General features: G+C 39.6%; 1 long non-coding RNA gene across 5 annotated transcripts in view; it reads left to right on the top strand.

The window, feature by feature from the left end:
• Positions 1 to 17,990, top strand: part of LOC105726631 (uncharacterized) — a 104,008-nt gene that overhangs the window by 44,321 nt on the left and 41,697 nt on the right. For 3 of the 5 annotated variants that reach the window (XR_010344909.1, XR_010344908.1, XR_010344907.1), the window contains exon 2: positions 8,272 to 8,383. The exons of the other annotated variants lie outside the window; for them this stretch is intronic. This is a non-coding gene — a long non-coding RNA (uncharacterized LOC105726631). The remainder of the gene's footprint in view (positions 1 to 8,271; positions 8,384 to 17,990) is intronic. 5 annotated transcript variants of the gene reach the window in all.

Genomic DNA, 17,990 nt, shown 5'->3' with positions numbered 1-17,990 from the left:
GAGCATTAAATATTTTTTACATAATATAATTTTCCAAAGCATTTTTAGCCCAAGAGGTTGGAATATTTTGGGTGGAAGTAGACATTTTGGATTGGGTACGCTGTATCTACCAGTCTTCACCCTGCTGCCAAGTCAGTGTCTCTACTGTTGAACTTCTACTCGTCATTCAAGGCCCACACAGATTGTCACCTCCTCATTGGAAGTCTTCCTAATTGTCAGAACCAAATGGGCTGCCTGCCTCCATTGGACCATAGCCAGTTTTGTAACTCACAACATTTTACCTTCTATTAGATTTTCCCGTCTTTGAGTCATTGCCCCGCTTGAGAGTTTGCATTTACTAGGTAGCATAGTCTTGTTTCAGTGGTTGCCAAACTATGGCCTGAGGGCCAAATCAGCCTGCTGCCTCGTTTGGTGTAGCCCTTGGGATAAAAATGGCTTTTTACATTTTTAAATCATTGGGGGACATAAGCCAAAGAAAAGTAACACTTCGTTGACACGTGAAAATGATATAACATTCAGGTTTCATTGTCCATCATTAAAGCTTTATTGGAACACAGCCATGCTCATTTATTTATGCATTGTTGGTGGCTGCTCTCGTGCAACGGTGACATTGAGTACTTGCAAAACAGACCATCCGGCCTGCAAAGCCTGAAATATTTTCTATCTGGCCCTTTACAGAAAACCTCTGTGGCCCTGTGATACGGCTTGGCTCTGTGTCCCCACCCAGATTTCATCCTGTAGCTCCCATAATTCCCACCTGTTATGGGAGGGACTCAATGGGAGATGATTGAATTATGGGGGCGGGTCTTTCCTGTGCGATAGTGAATGGGTCTCACGAGATCTGACGGTTTTAAAAACGGGAGTTGCTCTGCACAAGCTCTCTTTTTACTTGCTTTCATACACAGAAGTTGTGACTTGCTCCGACTTGCCTTCTGCCATAATTGTGAGGCCTCCCCAGCCATGTGCGAATCTAAGTCCAATAAACGTCTTTCTTTTGTAAATTGTCCAGTCTCCGGCATGTCTTTATCGGCAGCCTGAAAACGAACTAATACAACCTGTGCAGTAGAGCAAGGGGGAAGTTCTCACAGTTTAGTGTTTATCAGAATAACCTGGAGGGCTTGTTAAAACCAACTGTTGGACCCTACCCCTACAGTTTCTGCTTTAGCAGGGCTGGGGTGAGTCCTGAGAATTTGCATTTCTAACAAGTTCCCAGGTGAGGCTGCCTCTGCTGGTTGGGCCCTCCACTTCCGGAGTCACTGGTTCAGAAGAGGTAAAGGATCGTCTCCGAAGACACAGATTCATCTTGAGCTAGTTTGTTGTTAAGCAGTTAACCGCTCTGAATCTCAGTTTTGTCATCTGTTAAACGGGGATAAATGACACCTCTTCGAAGATTCAGTCGATAAAGCCTATGAAAATTCCTGGAAGGTATAGTAAAGATTCAATACCTGTCTTTTTTCCTTTTGGTTCTCTGCCCACACGTTCTATGTGAATAACCTGTAAACACTTCATTTTCTCAGCTACTAAGCAGCCCTCTTCTTCATAAGACTGCTTGGGAACTGTATAGCCGTGGACCAGTCCTGAAGAGTTTCCCTCTAGCTTCATACTTTTCATGTAACCCAAGGTAGCCTGGGAAAACCATTCTGACCTAATTTACTTGTGTACCTACTGTGTACAAGCATCTGTACTAAGGAAGAAAGTTAAGATCCAAGACTAGAAAAGAGATGAGCTCTTTCCCTGTCAGACGATTTCATGATGAAGGCAGAGATCAGGCTTTAAAAAATGAATGATTATGCTTTTGTTAATTATAATCAGCTGATTTTGTCTTTCCTAGGACGAATGATAAAGGGCAAGTGCTTTAGAAACCAAGCCATGCTGAAATGTTTAAGGAACCAGTTATGAGTGCACTCAAAAGAAATACAGGCGATTTGAAAGTAGTGTTTTTCTTGAGCTTGGCTTTAGAACCAGGGTTAAGCACACAAAACCCTAAGTTTTCCCTAAGAATTTTTTCTGCATTTGAAACTTAGCCATTCCTGCTTCATAAAATTGTTGTGAGGATCCAGGGAGATAATATAATTATGTTTGAAAATTATAAAGCACTGTTTACATGCAAGGGAATCAGGTTTACCACATTAAATGGAAATCCAATTGGGGCAAAATAGTGCAATTTATTGGATGAACAGCAGAGAGTTCAGAAAATCTGGGGAATGCTGTAGGAATCCACTTCTTTCTGTGTTAGCCTCTAGGAATGTGTGCACCTTAATCTGCTTGTTAAGTTAATTAGAGAGATGGTCTTTTGACCTTCTTGTTCTCAAATTTCTTACTTTCTCTGCATGTGGCAGAACTTGACACATGAACAATTCACAGCACACAGTTTCCCTCCGCGTAGGGCACAAAACACCAGTTGTTTACTCCCTGTTAGCCCTAGTTGGAAAGAGGTACTGTTCCGCTTTACCTTCATGTTTTTGCATTGTATCTCCGTTTCATTACCTCTTTGATGACTTCAACTTTGGCTAGGTTTGCCGATCACGTTTATTTTGATTTCCTTCTATTGAGAAAAAATTTTTCAGCAGTGGTGTGCCGGTAAATGTTTAACAACCAGTTCCCTGAGAAAATGTATATATGTATATGCATGTTTATTTGATGTTTATTATCAATACTACTGATACAAAGGATGTGTAACACGCAATTTACAAATAACGATAAAATATGCAATACTCTTCATTGTAAATTCCATATAGCCAATTGATATTCACAGGATGCCTTTGTTGATTTGTAACCAATTCTTGTATCTGCAGGCAACCTATGATTGCAGTTGTCCAGCAAGTGTAATTCCAACATAAATGTTGGTTGATATTTACTTTTATGTTAATTAGTAGGATGAAAGCGAAACAACCAAAGGCATATGTATGCCAATAATAGGAGTGACTCCTTTTTCGAATTGGATAATAGTTTTGAATACTAGAAGAATATTTTCTTAATTTTTTTATGCTATCATTACTACAGACACAACACCCACTTAATTTTAATCTGCATGATTAACATTTTTCTTCTTCACTTTTTTAAGCCTAATCAACAAAGCAATAGATTGAGCCCTGATGTGTAGCATTTACCAATTCCCGTGGTATAAATAATCCTACTGCTGATTTCGAGTTACCAATGAGATGTCCCTGAACATAGAGGTGGGAAGAGATGTGCTGGTTCACAGCTTTGTGAACCACATAATTTGTGTTGCAGCTACTCAGTTCTGCCATTGCAACACAGAGGCAACCATAGACAATGTGTAATGAATGAGTGTGAGAGGCTGTGTCCCAATAACAGTTTATTTACAAAAACAGGCTGCAGCCAGGTTTGGCCCACAGGCTATTATTTACCAACCCATGGTCTTTAGTCAACATCCTAATTATAAAACTTTTCAACTCTTTAAAATAGACTTTATTATTTTTAGAGCAGTTTCGGGTGTACTAAGTAGAAGGTACAGGGATTTCTCACATACCCGCTGTCCCCACACATGCATAGCTTCCCTCACTATTAACACCCCCAACCACAGTGATCCATTTGTTACAACTGATAAACCTCCATTGACACATCATCATCACCCAGAGTTCATAGTTTACTTTGGGGTTCACTTTTGGTGGTGTACAAATTACAGGTTTGGACAAACATATAATCATATATATCCACCATTATAGTGTCGCACAGAGTAGTTTCACTGCCCTAAAGATCCTCTGTACTCGACTGGATCAGATCCAAGCAGTAGTTGCCAAGGGTTGCAGGAGGAAGGATGAATGGGTGGAGCTCAACTTTGCTTTTAATCAGGAAAAAAATACCTAAATCTACTGCAAACAGCAGCTATTTATTGAATATCTAATAGCCATATGAGCCAAGCACTGTGCTTAGTTTTAAGAATCTGGGAGCACATCATTCATAGATAGGTTCTTCGTGGATCTTACATTCTAGTCGGGGTGCTCTCTCTCTGTCTCTCACTATATATTTTTTGCTATATGTATAATATATATTTTGCTATAAATATAGGAAAAAATGTGTGTGTGTGTGTGTGGTGTGTGTGTGGTGTGTGTGGTTGTGTGTGTGGTGTGTGTGTGGTGTGTGTGTGTGGTGTGTGTGTGTGGTGTGTGTGTGTGTGGTGTGTGTGTGTGTGGCGTGTGTGTGTGTGGTGTGTGTGTGTATATATATTTGAGGCAGGATCTCGCTCTGTGATAGTGCAGTAGCACAATCACGTCTCACTGCAGCTTCCATCTCCTGGGCTCAAGTGATCTTTCTTCCTCAGTCTCCCAAGTAGCTGGGAACACAGGCAGGTGCCCCTATGGCTGGCTAATTTTTTATTTTATTTTATTTGTTGTCAGTAGAAATAAAGTCTTGGTTTGTTGACCAGGCTGGTCTCAAACTCTCCCACCTCACTCTCCCAAAGTGCTGGGATTACAGGTATGAGCCATCACATGTGGCTTGTACATAAACCCTGATCTCATTATTTTATTACAATAGATTTCTATCAGAAAATTTATGGGGTCAAAAGGGTATGACTATTTTTAAGTCTCTTGTTCTATTTTGTTAAAATGTTTTTCAGTTTATGCTACCGTGAGCACTATTATGTGAGTTGTAGCTCACCTTTGTCAACACCTAGTATTGGCATTTAAAAAGTGTTTGCAAATTTGATAGATGAAAAATATTACCTTGTTTTCATTTGCATTTCTTTGTTTAGTTGAGTGTTGAACATTTCTTCATATTTATCAGTCATTTGCAGTTTTGCCTCTGAATTGATGAGAAAAGGATATTTTAAACATAATTTAAGTAGAGCTTTGAAAAGAGATTAATGAATCAGTTTTTACCCCCAGATACCAGACTTTGAGTTGGAATGAGGTCATGGCCAAGAAAAGCAGAATTCTGTGAATTTTGTAGAACTCTCCAGGGTAGCCAAGTCTGCATTTTATTCTGGACACATTACTTTTCTTAATTTGATAACATTATTTTTTCAAGTATTTAAAAACACTGTCTGAAAACTTACAGGTAAAGATTAACTATGAGGGAGAAACAATGTGATATTCCTCAGCAGAAGAGAAAAAATGAAACTAGATACAATGAAAGTACAAGGTTTGTAGTATGGACTAAATGCTTGTATCCCCCCATATTCTTATGTTGAAACCTAATCCTCAGTGTGTTGGTATTTGGAGGTAGGGCCTTTGGGAGGTAATTAGATCATGAGGATGGAGCCCCTATGAATGGGATTAGTGCTCTTATAAGAAGAGATACAACAGAGATTCTCTCTGCTCTCTGCAAACCAGATCTCTCTTACGAGACAGCCATCTGCACACCAAGTCCCTCTCAACAAACTGGATCTGCCTTGACTTTGGACTTTCCGCCTCTAGAACTGTGAGAAAAAATCTCTGTTGTTGAAGCCAGCTAGTCTGTGGTATTTTGTTACAGCAGCCTGAGCTAAGATGGAAATTTGTGTTAGTGTTCTCTAGATAAACAGAACCAATTATATGAGAAATCCCATCATCTGTCATCTACAAGCTGCAGATCCAGGCAAACTGGAGTATAGTTCAAAGGTCTGAGAGCCAGAGAGAGACAGTGCTAACAGTGTAGATTCCAGTTTAGTCTGGAGGCCTGAGGACCAGGAGTGCTGAGGGCAGGAGAAGACTGACGTCCCAGCTTAGCAGTCAGCAGTGGGAGGGAAAATTCAACCTTCCTCTGCCATTTTGTTCTATTTAGGCCCTCAAAAGATCGAATGATACCCCCTCCACCTTGTGGAATGCCATCTACTTTATTCAGTCTGCCAATTCAGATGCTAATCTTTTCCAGACATACCCTTGTAGACAAACCCAGAAATAATGTTTAACCAGCTCTCTGGGCAGTCCATGTCCTAGTCAAGTATTGACGCGTAAAGCCATCACTGTGTGACACTTGTAGGTGGATGGGAGAGAAAATCTGGGTAGTTTAATTACTTTACTTTTTCATATTCTTCGTCAGCAAAATATGCGCCTGCTGACAGTAATTCCAAAAATATACTTAACCATGTGCCTATTTTGAAACAGGTATGGTTTACTTCCAGTCTTTTTGCATCTAGTGTTTTTCATTTTTATTTTTTTAATTGTAAAGCAACATTTTACTCAAAAGTTGACTTGTCAAAAAAAATTCTTTCCTTTGAATATTTATCAGTTTTTTTTCCTCATCCCAGAGTTTTCTTAGATTTTCTTTTGATTATTATGGGACTTTTCAAAAATACATACAGGTAAATATAATAAGTTGATTATCTAGCTTCAACAATTAGCATGTCTTATCATAAATCTTGCTTTATCTACCCCTTTCTCTCCTCTGCACTTCCATCCCCTGCCACCCTCAGACATGCGCATGCACGTGCACACCCACACCTTTTTTTAAAGTGTTATCGGGATTATTTTAACATAAATATCAAATGTTATTGTATAATATTTTGGCAGTCTTAAACAATTTTGTTTTGAATTACTTATTTGTGATAAAACTTTTATTTCATTAATATGTATTAGAAGAATTTGATTATTTGTTGTGAAAATAAAAGCAGTACCTTTTATTGTAGAAAAGTTTGAAATTACAATAAGCAAAAAGATAAAAAATATGCTACCATTTATATTTTGGTTTATATAATTCTCATTTTTTTTCTAGCATATGTCTTCTATGAAATCGTATTATGGATACTTTATATTCTGCTTTTTTTCTCACTTAGTAAAATATTATGAATATCTTTATATAACATTGACTTTTTTCTATTATTTTGATGGCTGAATAGCATTCCTATTTTAGGGATGAAAAAAGTTTATTTAATCAGTTATTGTTGGAAATTAAAAAAAAATTTTTTTTTACTATTGCCTTGCCAAAATAAATATTGACCAATTTAATTCCTTGTACAAATAATTATTTTCATTAGATAAATTCCCAAAATGAACATGCAATTATTTGTTTTCTTCTTTTGTGGCTTGCCAGTTTATGTCCTTTTCTAGTTTTTTTATTGGTGACTTCAACATTTTTTGTGGATTATTTATATATTATAAAAGATAAATTTACCTATTTGTCTTTTGTTTCAGTTTCTAAATTTTCAAGTTTTTCATTTACCTTATGTGGCAAATTGTATTTTCCAAAGATGGTCTTGACACATCTGCCCTAGAGAGGTGAGTTGCTGTCACCACCCTTTGAATCTGAGCAGGCCTGAGACTCACCTGTAATTTCTAAGCCTAGGTCAGAAAAGGTGAGCAGTGTGGCTTCTCCCTTGTTTGCTGGAGTACTCTCCTTTGGTACCCTAAGCTGCCATACAGGAATTGTGACTGTTCTGAGGTGGCCATGCTGTAAGGAGCCCAAGCTACACGGAGAGGCCATGTGTAGGCTTTCTAATTGACATTCCCAGCTGTGATCCTGGCCACAGGCAGTATCACCAGCAAGACGTGAATAAAGCCACCTTTACATGATTCTAGCCCCTACCTGTCAAGTCATGTGCAGCCTTTGAGTATTCTCACTGGGGATGCAGATGTCATGGAGCAGAAACAAACCAATCCTGTTGTTCCCAATCCAAAATCCTTACCCACAGAATATGTGCTTACAATAAAATTCTTGTAAGCTACTAAGTTTGGGGGATATGTGTTACACAGTAGAACACTAAAGCCAGAACATGCTATGATTCTGTTATGAAGTTATGAAACATAGAAAGTTAACATTTTTATATGGTGAGTGTTTGCCTTTTTTTTTTTTTTTTTTTTTTTTTGAGTCAGGGTTCCACTTTGTTGCCCAGGCTGGACAATCTTGGCTCACTGGCAGCCTCTGCCTCCCAGGTTCAAGTGATTCTCCTGCTTGTCTCCTGAGTAACTGGGACTACAGGCACATGACACCATGCTCAGTTAATTTTTGTATTTTTAGTAAAGACGGGGTTTCACCATGATGGCCAGGCTGGTCTTGAACTCCTGGCCTCAAGTGATCCACCTGCCTCTGCCTCGCAAAGTGCTGAGATTACAGGAGTGAGCCACTGCACTGGGCCTGCTTTGATTTTTACCTTTTATCCACCCCTCATGATTAGAAGGGACTTTTCCATCTGCTATAGACTCAATTGTGTCCCCCTAAAATTCATATATTAAATTCCCAACCTTCAATGTAACTGCATTTGGAGACAGTGCCTATAAGAAGGTAATTAAGGCTAAATCAGATCTTAAGCATGGGGACTTGATCTATAGGATTCGTGCCCTTCCAAGAAGAGCTACCTGAGAACTTGCTCTGTTTCTCTACCCTTGCTAGGGTGAAAGAAAAGGTGGGCACAAAGCAGCCATCTGCAAGTCAGGAAGGGAGCCCTCTCCAGAAACCAAGCCCTGCTGGAGCTTTGATCTTGGACTTCCCAGCCTCCAGAACTGTGAGAAAATAAATTTCTGTTACTTAAGCCATGTAGTATGCAGCATCTTTTATGGCAGCCCTAGCTGACTAATATACCGGCCAAAGATTGAATAATATTCTTCCTTATTTAAAAATGGATCTTTCATTATCTTGGTTTTGTTTTTCGGTCTTCATCTTCCCTGGTCTTTCTGTAGCACTGAGCACAGGTGACCTCCATTGCCTCTTGCCTTGGCTTTCAGACTCCACACCCCGTAGCTATTACTCCTACTCTTTCTGGATTCTCCTTCTTGGTTGTCTTGGCATGATCATCTTTCTCCAACTCAGTCTTTAAATTTTGGAGTTCCTCAAGACTCGGTTCCGGTTTCTTTTATCTTCTCACTCCATTCCGTCTAGGATATCTCATTTACTTGTGTGACTTCAGTGACTAGTTGGAGCTGATGGTGTCCAAATTAAAATTTCCCTTTCCCACCCTTTTTTGAGCTCAGTACCCGACGCTTTCTTTTCAGCTCCCCGTGGCTATCTTACAGACACCTCCAAATAAACCCATGAGTCCAAAACCAAGCTTATGCCCTGTCTCCGTCCTTGCCCTCCCACTGTCAAACCTGGACTTTTCCCACGTTCGTGATGTGGACTCGCACCACCAGATACCTTGAGGTCATCTGTCCTGCTGCCTTCCGCCTCCTCCTCACAGAAGACCCACTCCCAGTTCCTGCTGGTCTACCTTGGAAATATCCTTAACCGTCTGTTCTTCTCTCATTCTTTAATTGCTCTTGCTTTTGTCCCTATACCATCATTTCTTACTTCAGTAGAATATTCACAGGACTCCTTGACTCCAGCCTTTGCCTTCTTCCAATCTACTCTAGAGCCAGTGTGATCTTTTCAAAATGCTAGCATAGTCACATCACCCTCTTACTTTACCTGTCAGCGGGTTCTCATTGCTCTGAGGATAAAGACGAACCTCCTTATCATGACTCATGGGACCCTTCATGGTCACTGCCCCCATCACAGAGCTCTCTCCTCTGACCTCATTCTCCCACCCAGTCTCTGAACTTCAGCCTCGTTGGCCCTTCTTCAATTCCCCAAACCGCATGCCCAGTCGCAAAGTCTTCTCTGCACATGCTAACCCTCTGCCTGAGCCCCTCTGCCTATTTAATTCTTGCCCCACTGCTCAGAGCTCTCAGATGGTCTCAGGAAAGCCTCACCTGATCCCTGCTATGAATTCCTTGACCCTGCGCTTCTCTAGCATTATCACAAAGGTAGTTAAATAACTGGTTGTGCAATTCAACCTTTGATGTCTACTTTACAGTTGCCATGTCAATTAAGGTAAGAACAATTGGAAGGCCGAATTGGAGGCAGTTTTATTGGCCACACACCACACCTGAGAACATACCTGCCCGCTAACAGCCTAGTCCAAGCACAAAGAGGGAGAGAGAGACAGAGAGACTGACTTACGCATTCGTTTATTTTTAGGCTGAATCTCTCCTCTCTCCCCTTACTGATTCTGACCCTGATGGGGGAAATGTTAGCTGGGGTGGCAGGATAAATTACCCGTTACTGCTACCTTTGCCCTTTGTTCTGGAAGATCCCTTTCACCTTGTGAATGTGTGGCTCTCTCTCTTCAGCATCTGCCAATAAATGCTGCAGAAACTGCGTTTTAAACATCCTGGTGCTTGATTACCTCCCCACCCAGTATATTTTAAAGGTGAGCAGGAAACCTAAAGTGTACTATCCCCAAGGGAGAGGGGAAGGGTCAAAGGGTTGTCACCTGCTGGCTCTGTGCACCAGATAAAGCAATCCAAGCTGGAGAGCAAAACCCTACCTAATCCTGGAGGAGCTGTGATGGGAGCCCCGATACTTAACAATAGAACATTTTCCCAATTCTGTGGAAGTCATCAGACCATCCTGTTAGGCCTCAGCTAAGCTGTAACTCTGAGACTGTGGAATAACTGGGGGTTTTCTCCACGGTTATGTCCTCACTGCCCCCACAGTGGTCTTGCTTATATTAATAATATTGTACTTGGTAAATACATATAATAAGATAAATAGAAATAGAATAATTTTGTAGTTGGTAAATATTTGTTAAATGTATGAAGAAATTAAAAGTCTTTTTTTTTTGAGACAAGGTCTTTTTGTGTTGCCTAGTCTGGAGTGCAGTGGTGTGATCATGGCTCACTGCAGCCTCGATCTCCTGGGCTCTGGTGATCCTCCCACCTTAACCTCTTGGGTAGCTGGGACTGCAGATATGCAGCACAATACCCGCTAATTTTTGCATGTTTTGTAGAGATGGGGTATCACCATGTTGCCCAGGCTGAGTCTCAAACTCTTGGGCTCAAGTGATCTGCCCACCTCGGCCTCCCGAAGTGCTGGGATTACAGGCGTGAGCTACCACACCCAGCCAAATTAAACTCTTTAATCCATTTGGAATTCTTTTTTAGTGTATGCTCTGATTTAGAGAATAGTTTTATTTTTCTTCCACAAATGATTAGTCAGTCTCCTCAGTGGCAAATGTTTAATAATTTTTTCTTTTCTAATAATTTAAAACACTACATTTACTATATACTTAAGTCATTTTTACATTAGGTACTAAACTTTCTATTGTTTATTAATCTGTTGGTTTGCTACCATTACCGTCGCCCTTTAAAATATTGTTCTTGATTGATGTGTTTTTCATGTTTATATAAAAATATTTTTTAACACACTCATTCTATGTTTTATTTTGAAAATAGAACGTGACAATTGGAAGTGAAATGAAAAGCTGTGCTTCTCTAAAGTATGAAGTGTGTTAACTCAGTATTTTGATATTCTGTAATTTGGATTCTGAGTTGTTTTTTTTTTAATTGTATTTTAGGTTTTGGGGTACATGTGAAAATCATGCAAGGTTGTTGCATAGGTGCATACGTGGCAGTGTGATTTGCTGCCTTCCTCCCCTTCACCTATATCTGGCATTTCTCCCCATGCTATCCCTCCCCAACTCCCCACCCCCCTCTGTCCCCCCACTCCCCCGCAACAGACCCCAGTGTATAGTGCTCCCCTCCCTGTGTCCATGTGTTCTCATTGTTCAACACCCACCTATGAGTGAGAACATGTGGTGTTTGATTTTGTGTTCTTGTGTCAGTTTGCTGAGAATGATGGTTTCCAGGTTCATCCATGTCCCTACAAAGGACACGAACTCATCGTTTTTGATGGCTGCATAATATTCCATGGTGTATATGTGCCACATTTTTCCTGTCCAGTCTATCATTGAAGGGCATTTGGGTTGGTTCCAGGTCTTTGCTATTGTAAACTGTGCTGCAATGAACATTCGTGTGCATGTGTCCTTATAGTAGAACGATTTATAATCCTTTGGATATATACCCAGTAATGGGATTGCTGGGTCAAATGGAATTTCTATTTCTAGGTCCTTGAGGAATCGCCACACTGTTTTCCACAATGGTTGAACTAATTTACAGTCCCACCAACAGTGTAAAAGTGTTCCTATTTCTCCGCATCCTCTCCAGCATCTGTTGTCTCCAGATTTTTTAATGATCGCCATTCTAACTGGCGTGAGATGGTATCTCAATGTAGTTTTGATTTGCATTTCCTTAATGACCAGTGATGATGAGCATTTTTTCATATGCTTGTTGGCCTCATGTATGTCTTCTTTTGTAAAGTACCTGTTCATATCCTTCGCCCATTTTTGAATGGGCTTGTTTGTTTTTTTCTTGTAAATCTGTTTTAGCTCGTTGTAAATTCTGGATATCAGCCCTTTGTCAGACGGGTAGGCTGCAAAAATTTTTTCCCATTCTGTTGGTTGCTGATTCACACTATTGACTTGGATTCTGAGTTTTAAAGATAGTGATGTATTGTGGCACAATTTGTGAAAGTAAGATATTTCTGGCCAGGTGCAGTGGCTCACGCCTGTAATTCCAGCACTTTGGGAGGCCAAGGTGAGTGGATCACCCGAGGTCTTCAGGAGTTCCAGACCAGCCTGGCCAACATGGTGAAACCCCTCGTCTCTACTAAAAATAAAAAAATTAGCTGGCCGTGGTGGTGCACACCTGTAGTCTCAGCTACTTGTGAGGTTGAGTCAGGAGACTTGCTTGAACCTGGGAGGCAGAGGTTGCAGTGAGCAGAGATCACGCCACTGCACTGCAACCTGGGCGACAAAGCGAAAATGTCTCAAAAACAAAAGTAAGATATTTCTATATAAAAGTAAATTTTCGATTGCCCATTGGAAAACAAATGGGGGCAGCTTTCAGTAATATCCTTTGTTTGCTCTGGACAACTATGTGGGAGGAATCCAAAGCTTCTAGTCTTTTGGAAGGAAGTAAAATAAATTGTATAGCACTTGATGCATTTCTGGTGTGGCTCCTCCTTCCCTGTTACTAATTTTCAAAATCTTCTTGGCAGTTCTCAGTCATTTATTATTCCAGATGAACCTTACAATTATTGCGTCAAATTCTGAAAGCAAAATCCTGCTGATATTTTGACTGGAATTGAATTACATTCACAGATTAATTTGGGGAAATTTTAGTTCTTTGCAATATTGAATGTTTTCATCCAGGAAAATGATATGCCTTAAAAAAAACTCGAGTTGTTTTTGATGTCCCTTAATAAACATTTTCAGCTTCATGTGAGTCGTGCCTCTTTCTCTCATCTCTGTCTTTCCTTCCCTCCCTTCCCCTTTCCTCCCTCTTCTCTTCCTTCCTCCTACTCCCTTTTTTCCCATCCCTTCCTTCCTCCCTCCCTTCCTCCCTTCCTTCTTGCCTTCCTTCCTGCCTTCCTATTATGAATGAATATTTTTTCCTTGTGCACTTTTTAGGATTAGTCATACACTTAAATAATTATTGAACACTTGTATAGCAATGGTCTTATTCCAGGTAATCCAAGTTATTGGTATTCTTTTATTGGTAAAATAATATATTTTAGTGGTAAAATATATTTAACATAAGATTTACCACTTTAACCATTTTGAAATGTACAGTTTAGTGGAATTAGGTACATTCACATTCACATCACCACTATCCATCTGGAAAATGTTTTCATAATCTCAAACCAAAACTCTGTACCCAGCCATTGAATTTTGAGTAACCCATGTGACAAGACATTTTAGAAAACTTTGTTAGTTTCAGTTGTTGGCAGATTTTTGTTTCATAGACGTATACCTGTGTTGTGTGTGTCTGTCTCCTTTCCATTAGGTGCCTCACTTACTTTTCTTGCATTATTGCAAGCGTACACAGAGCTGTCACCATAATCTTAAATAACAGAGTGATTATGGCCATCCTTGTCTTGTGTATTTTAATGTGAATGCCTTTAGTGGCTGGGAGTGGTGGCTCACATCTGTACTACCAGCAGTTTGGGAGGATGAAGTAGGAAGAGTGCTTTAGGCCAAAAGTTCGAGACCAGCCTGGGCAACATAGTGAGATCCTCCGTCTCTCTCTCTATATATTTTTTATTACCAGGGCATGATAGCATGTGCTTGTAGTCCTAGCTAACTGGGAGGCTGAGGCAGGAGAATTGCTTGAGGCTGGGAGTTCAAGGTTATAGTGAACTATAATTGTGCCACTGTACTCCAGCCTGAGTGACAAAGCGAGATCCTGTCTTTAAAGCAAATAAAATGAAGAGAATACCTTTAATATTTAAAAAAATAAGTGTACTATTACTTGCTGGCTTGCTATTTGCTATTAATATTATTTATTAGAGAAGTATACATTTCATTTTTGGGAGATTTTTAATTGGGATAAATGCTGTATTTTGTAAAATGCTTTTCTTTCTCTCTTGCTTTCTCTCTCTCTCTCTCTGTCTCTGTCTCTTTCTTTTCTTTTCTTTTGACAAGGTCTCACTCCATCACCCAGGTTGGAGAGCAGGGACATAATCACCGGTCACTGCAGCCTTGAGCTCCCAGGCTCGGATTTTCCTCCCACCTCAGCCTTCTGCAACTGCCTAGTAAAGGAATTATTTTTGCTGTTTTTGTTTAATAATGAAAGCATGGAAGCATGGATGAATACAGCTTTGACTACATTCTTTGAGATGTAGTATTGTTTTACTAAGTGGTGGAACTTTGAGATCACATGGTCTGTACAAATTCTATTTTTGAAGACTAATAAATGATCCGTATTTATGTCTACATCCTTTACAAAATACAAAGTGTGTTTAATTTTTGGTCAGCTTTTCCTTGAGATTTTTATAGTCATTGCTTTATACGTTTTGATGCTGGTGCATAAGGGATCTTGACTGTTGTTTATTTATTGGTCCACCTTTGCCAGGCAGTTGCATTTTATGTTAGGGAAGTGTTTCTGAAGACTGCAAATCTAAGACTGATTTTCTTTTATATAATTTCTTTTATTTTCATTTTATTTTGTCAAGAGTGACTTTTATATTGGGATAAGTGTGAGTGTATTCTTGGTGTGCATAAATCATCAACCACTATAGTCTAATTTTGCTATAATGATTTTATATTTTTCAGTAGTATTCTGTTACTTTTTTCTAAGGGTCTAATATGCCATGATGGCTTTTGACCCTTCTTATAATGTTGTATCATGTCTAACTTCTGTTTTGAAGTGATCGGTTTAGGGGTACCTTTTCAGCAATAGTCACAGTATTATTATTTAATGAAAATTATTATAATATACAAATAACTTATTTTTTTTTATTTTTAGATGGGGTCTTACTCTGTCACCCAGGTTGGAGTGCAGTGGCACCATCTCGTCTCACTGGAACCTCCACCTCCTGGGTTCAGGCAACTCTCCTGCCTCAGCCTCCCGAGTAGCTGGGATTACAGGAGTGCACCACCACGCCTGCCTAATTTTTTTGTATTTTTAGTAGAGACAGGGTTTCATCATGTTGGTCAGGCTGGTCTCAAACTCGTGACCTGAAATGATTCACTCCCCGTGGTCTCCCAAATCGCTGAGATTACAGTTATGAGCCATTGTACCCGGCCAATACTCAAACAATTTAACAAACTACTTTTTACTATAAGCTACTATTTTTACTATATACTGTAGTAAAAATAACAAATGCTGAACAAAATAATCTGCAGAAGTTCTGGCGTTTAATGGCAATATAAGACTTAGGATAATGACAGAGGATAGTGGGTTGTTTTCGGCTAATGTGATGCCTTCATGTGGCAACATCAACCATCATCATCATCATCTTCATCCTCGCCATAACAAATATTACGTAATATTTGTGTATGCTTGGCTGTGTTCTAAGTACTTAAATATATTAACTCTTTTAATACTTCTGACATCATATGACATGATTATTATTAGTCTCACGTCATAGATTAAGAAACCAAGGCACAGAGAGATAAAGCAGTTTGTCCAAGGTCACACAGCTTATAAATGGTAGAGCTAGAATTTAAACCCAGGCAGCTTAACCCTAGGGTCCAAACTCCTAACTGCCCTGCCATGCTGCTTCTCCTCAGTTAACAACTCACTTGGCTAGAAGGCTCTGTAATTTTGCTATGTTTTAAGTTTTAAAAATACTGGGCTTTCACTCATAGGTGGGTGTTGAACAATGAGAACACATGGACTCAGGGAGAGGAACATCACACACTGGGGGCAGTTGAGGGGGTAGGGGAGAGACAGTAGGGGTGCGGAGGGAGGGGAGGGTAGAGAGGGATAACATGGGGAGAAATGCTAGATATAGTATGCAGCTAAAGTAACATAAATAAATTTTAAAAAATTACTGGGCTTTGCATTATTTCAAATTTTGCATATAAAGGAAAATTTTCTTAATATATTTATCTCACTTTTAAATTTACTTAATTTAAAATCATACAAAATGTAGCTATACTGTTTTGCTAAATTGCATTACAGAGTTTGCATGAATTTTTATCTATATTGCAACTACCATTATTTAAAAGAATTATTTGTCAACAAGGGGAAATGTAAAGTGACCAATTATTTTAATTTGCATCTATTATTAAATTAAAAATGAATTGATTCACCCTTAGTGTCTCTTCTCTGTAGGTTTTCTGCTTATGCCAGTCTTTCTATGGGGTTTTGGTATTTTATTTTCTGATTTCTGAAAAAAAAAATCCTTTTTATTTTATTTTTATTGTTGTTATTTTTTGAGACAAGATCTAGCTCTGTCACCCAAGCGGGAGTGCAGTGGCATAGTCTCAGCTCACTCCAACTTCTGCCAGGCCCACACAATCTATCCACCTCAGCTTCCCAAAGTGCAGGGATTACAGGCGTGTGCCACAGTACACGACCCGCTTTCTGTCTTAAAGATACCAAGTACTGGCCGGGCGCGGTGGCTCAAGCCTGTAATCCCAGCACTTTGGGAGGCCGAGGCGGGTGGATCACGAGGTCAAGAGATCGAGACCATCCTGGTCAACATGGTGAAACCCCGTCTCTACTAATACAAAAAATTAGCTGGGCACGGTGGCGCGTGCCTGTAATCCCAGCTACTCAGGAGGCTGAGGCAGGAGAATTGCCTGAACCCAGGAGGCGGAGATTGCGGTGAGCCGAGATCGCGCCATTGCGCTCCAGTCTGGGTATCAAGAGCGAAACTCCGTCTCAAAAAAAAAAAAAAAAAAAAAAAAGATACCAAGTACTGTTTCAAATGTAAAACAACTTGACAAAATAGGGCACTTGGATTTTATGTTACCTAAAAAGTTACATTTGTTGTGATTTTTTTGTTTGCATTTCTATTTGGCGAATAGAAATTTTACATTTGTATGTTATCAAGTCAGTGGCTGTTTCCCTTTATAATTTATTACACAGTCTTTCCTTCTCAAGAAGTTGAAAAACATTTAATAATATTTGTTCTGTTTTTATGATATAGTTTAATTGTTTAATCCGGCTGGGGTTTCTGTTTGTGGATGGTGAGAAGAAAAATCCATTTCTCTTGCAGTTGTTAGCATGTTCTGCTAATAAAACTTATTAAAGTATCTCTGATTCAGAAACACCTTGAATTGAACAATGGATTCTGTTTCTCAGTGATTGGTTTTGTTCCACCAATGCCCTTGACCTCGTCTCATACAGTATCACACTGTTTTTCGTACCTTGAGATAGAGGTTAGGGCTGGTTTGCTTCCATTAGTGTTATTCTTTGATAGTCTTATTTATTTTTCCAGTTTCATTTTAAAATACAAGTTGCAGAAGAGTTTAGATTATGGACTCTGGAGCTGGACTTACTGAATTCAAATCCTCAGTTGATGCCTTCCAGCCCTGAAACACCTGGGCAGTTGCTTGACCTTCCTCTATGCCTCAGTTTCCTCATCTGCACATAGAAAGTATATTTAGGGAGGTTGTTGTGGGAATTCGTAGAGTTAAAGTACGTACCGCTCACGTATTAATAATTGGCACAGAGTAAGCTTTAAACATGCTAGTTATTCTCACAATTTTATTAAGTTCAAACCTCATCCTATTGGGATATTGATTGCAATTACATTAAACCAAACCTGTGGATAGATTGGGGAAGATTGATCACTCGCTCTTCAGGAGCTTAGTTTGCTTTATTCAAGTTCTATCACACATTTTCTCAATGAACATTTGCAGTTTTACCCAAATGTGGTTGGAGTCTTGATTAACTAGCGCAATTAAGACCTGAGTTGGGAAGAGGGATTCTGATCACCTCAAATCCATCCAGATGGGACCATTGAACTGGATGTTCCCACTAGTGTCTTGAACAGGATGA

This window comes from Aotus nancymaae, unplaced genomic scaffold, assembly GCF_030222135.1.
Source record: "Aotus nancymaae isolate 86718 unplaced genomic scaffold, 86718_ANA_hifiasm-v0.15.2.pri h1tg000030l, whole genome shotgun sequence".
NCBI classification, from domain to species: domain Eukaryota; kingdom Metazoa; phylum Chordata; class Mammalia; order Primates; family Aotidae; genus Aotus; species Aotus nancymaae.
Note: the sequence above shows the minus strand (reverse complement) of the source record. Positions and strands in the feature narration are given on the sequence as shown.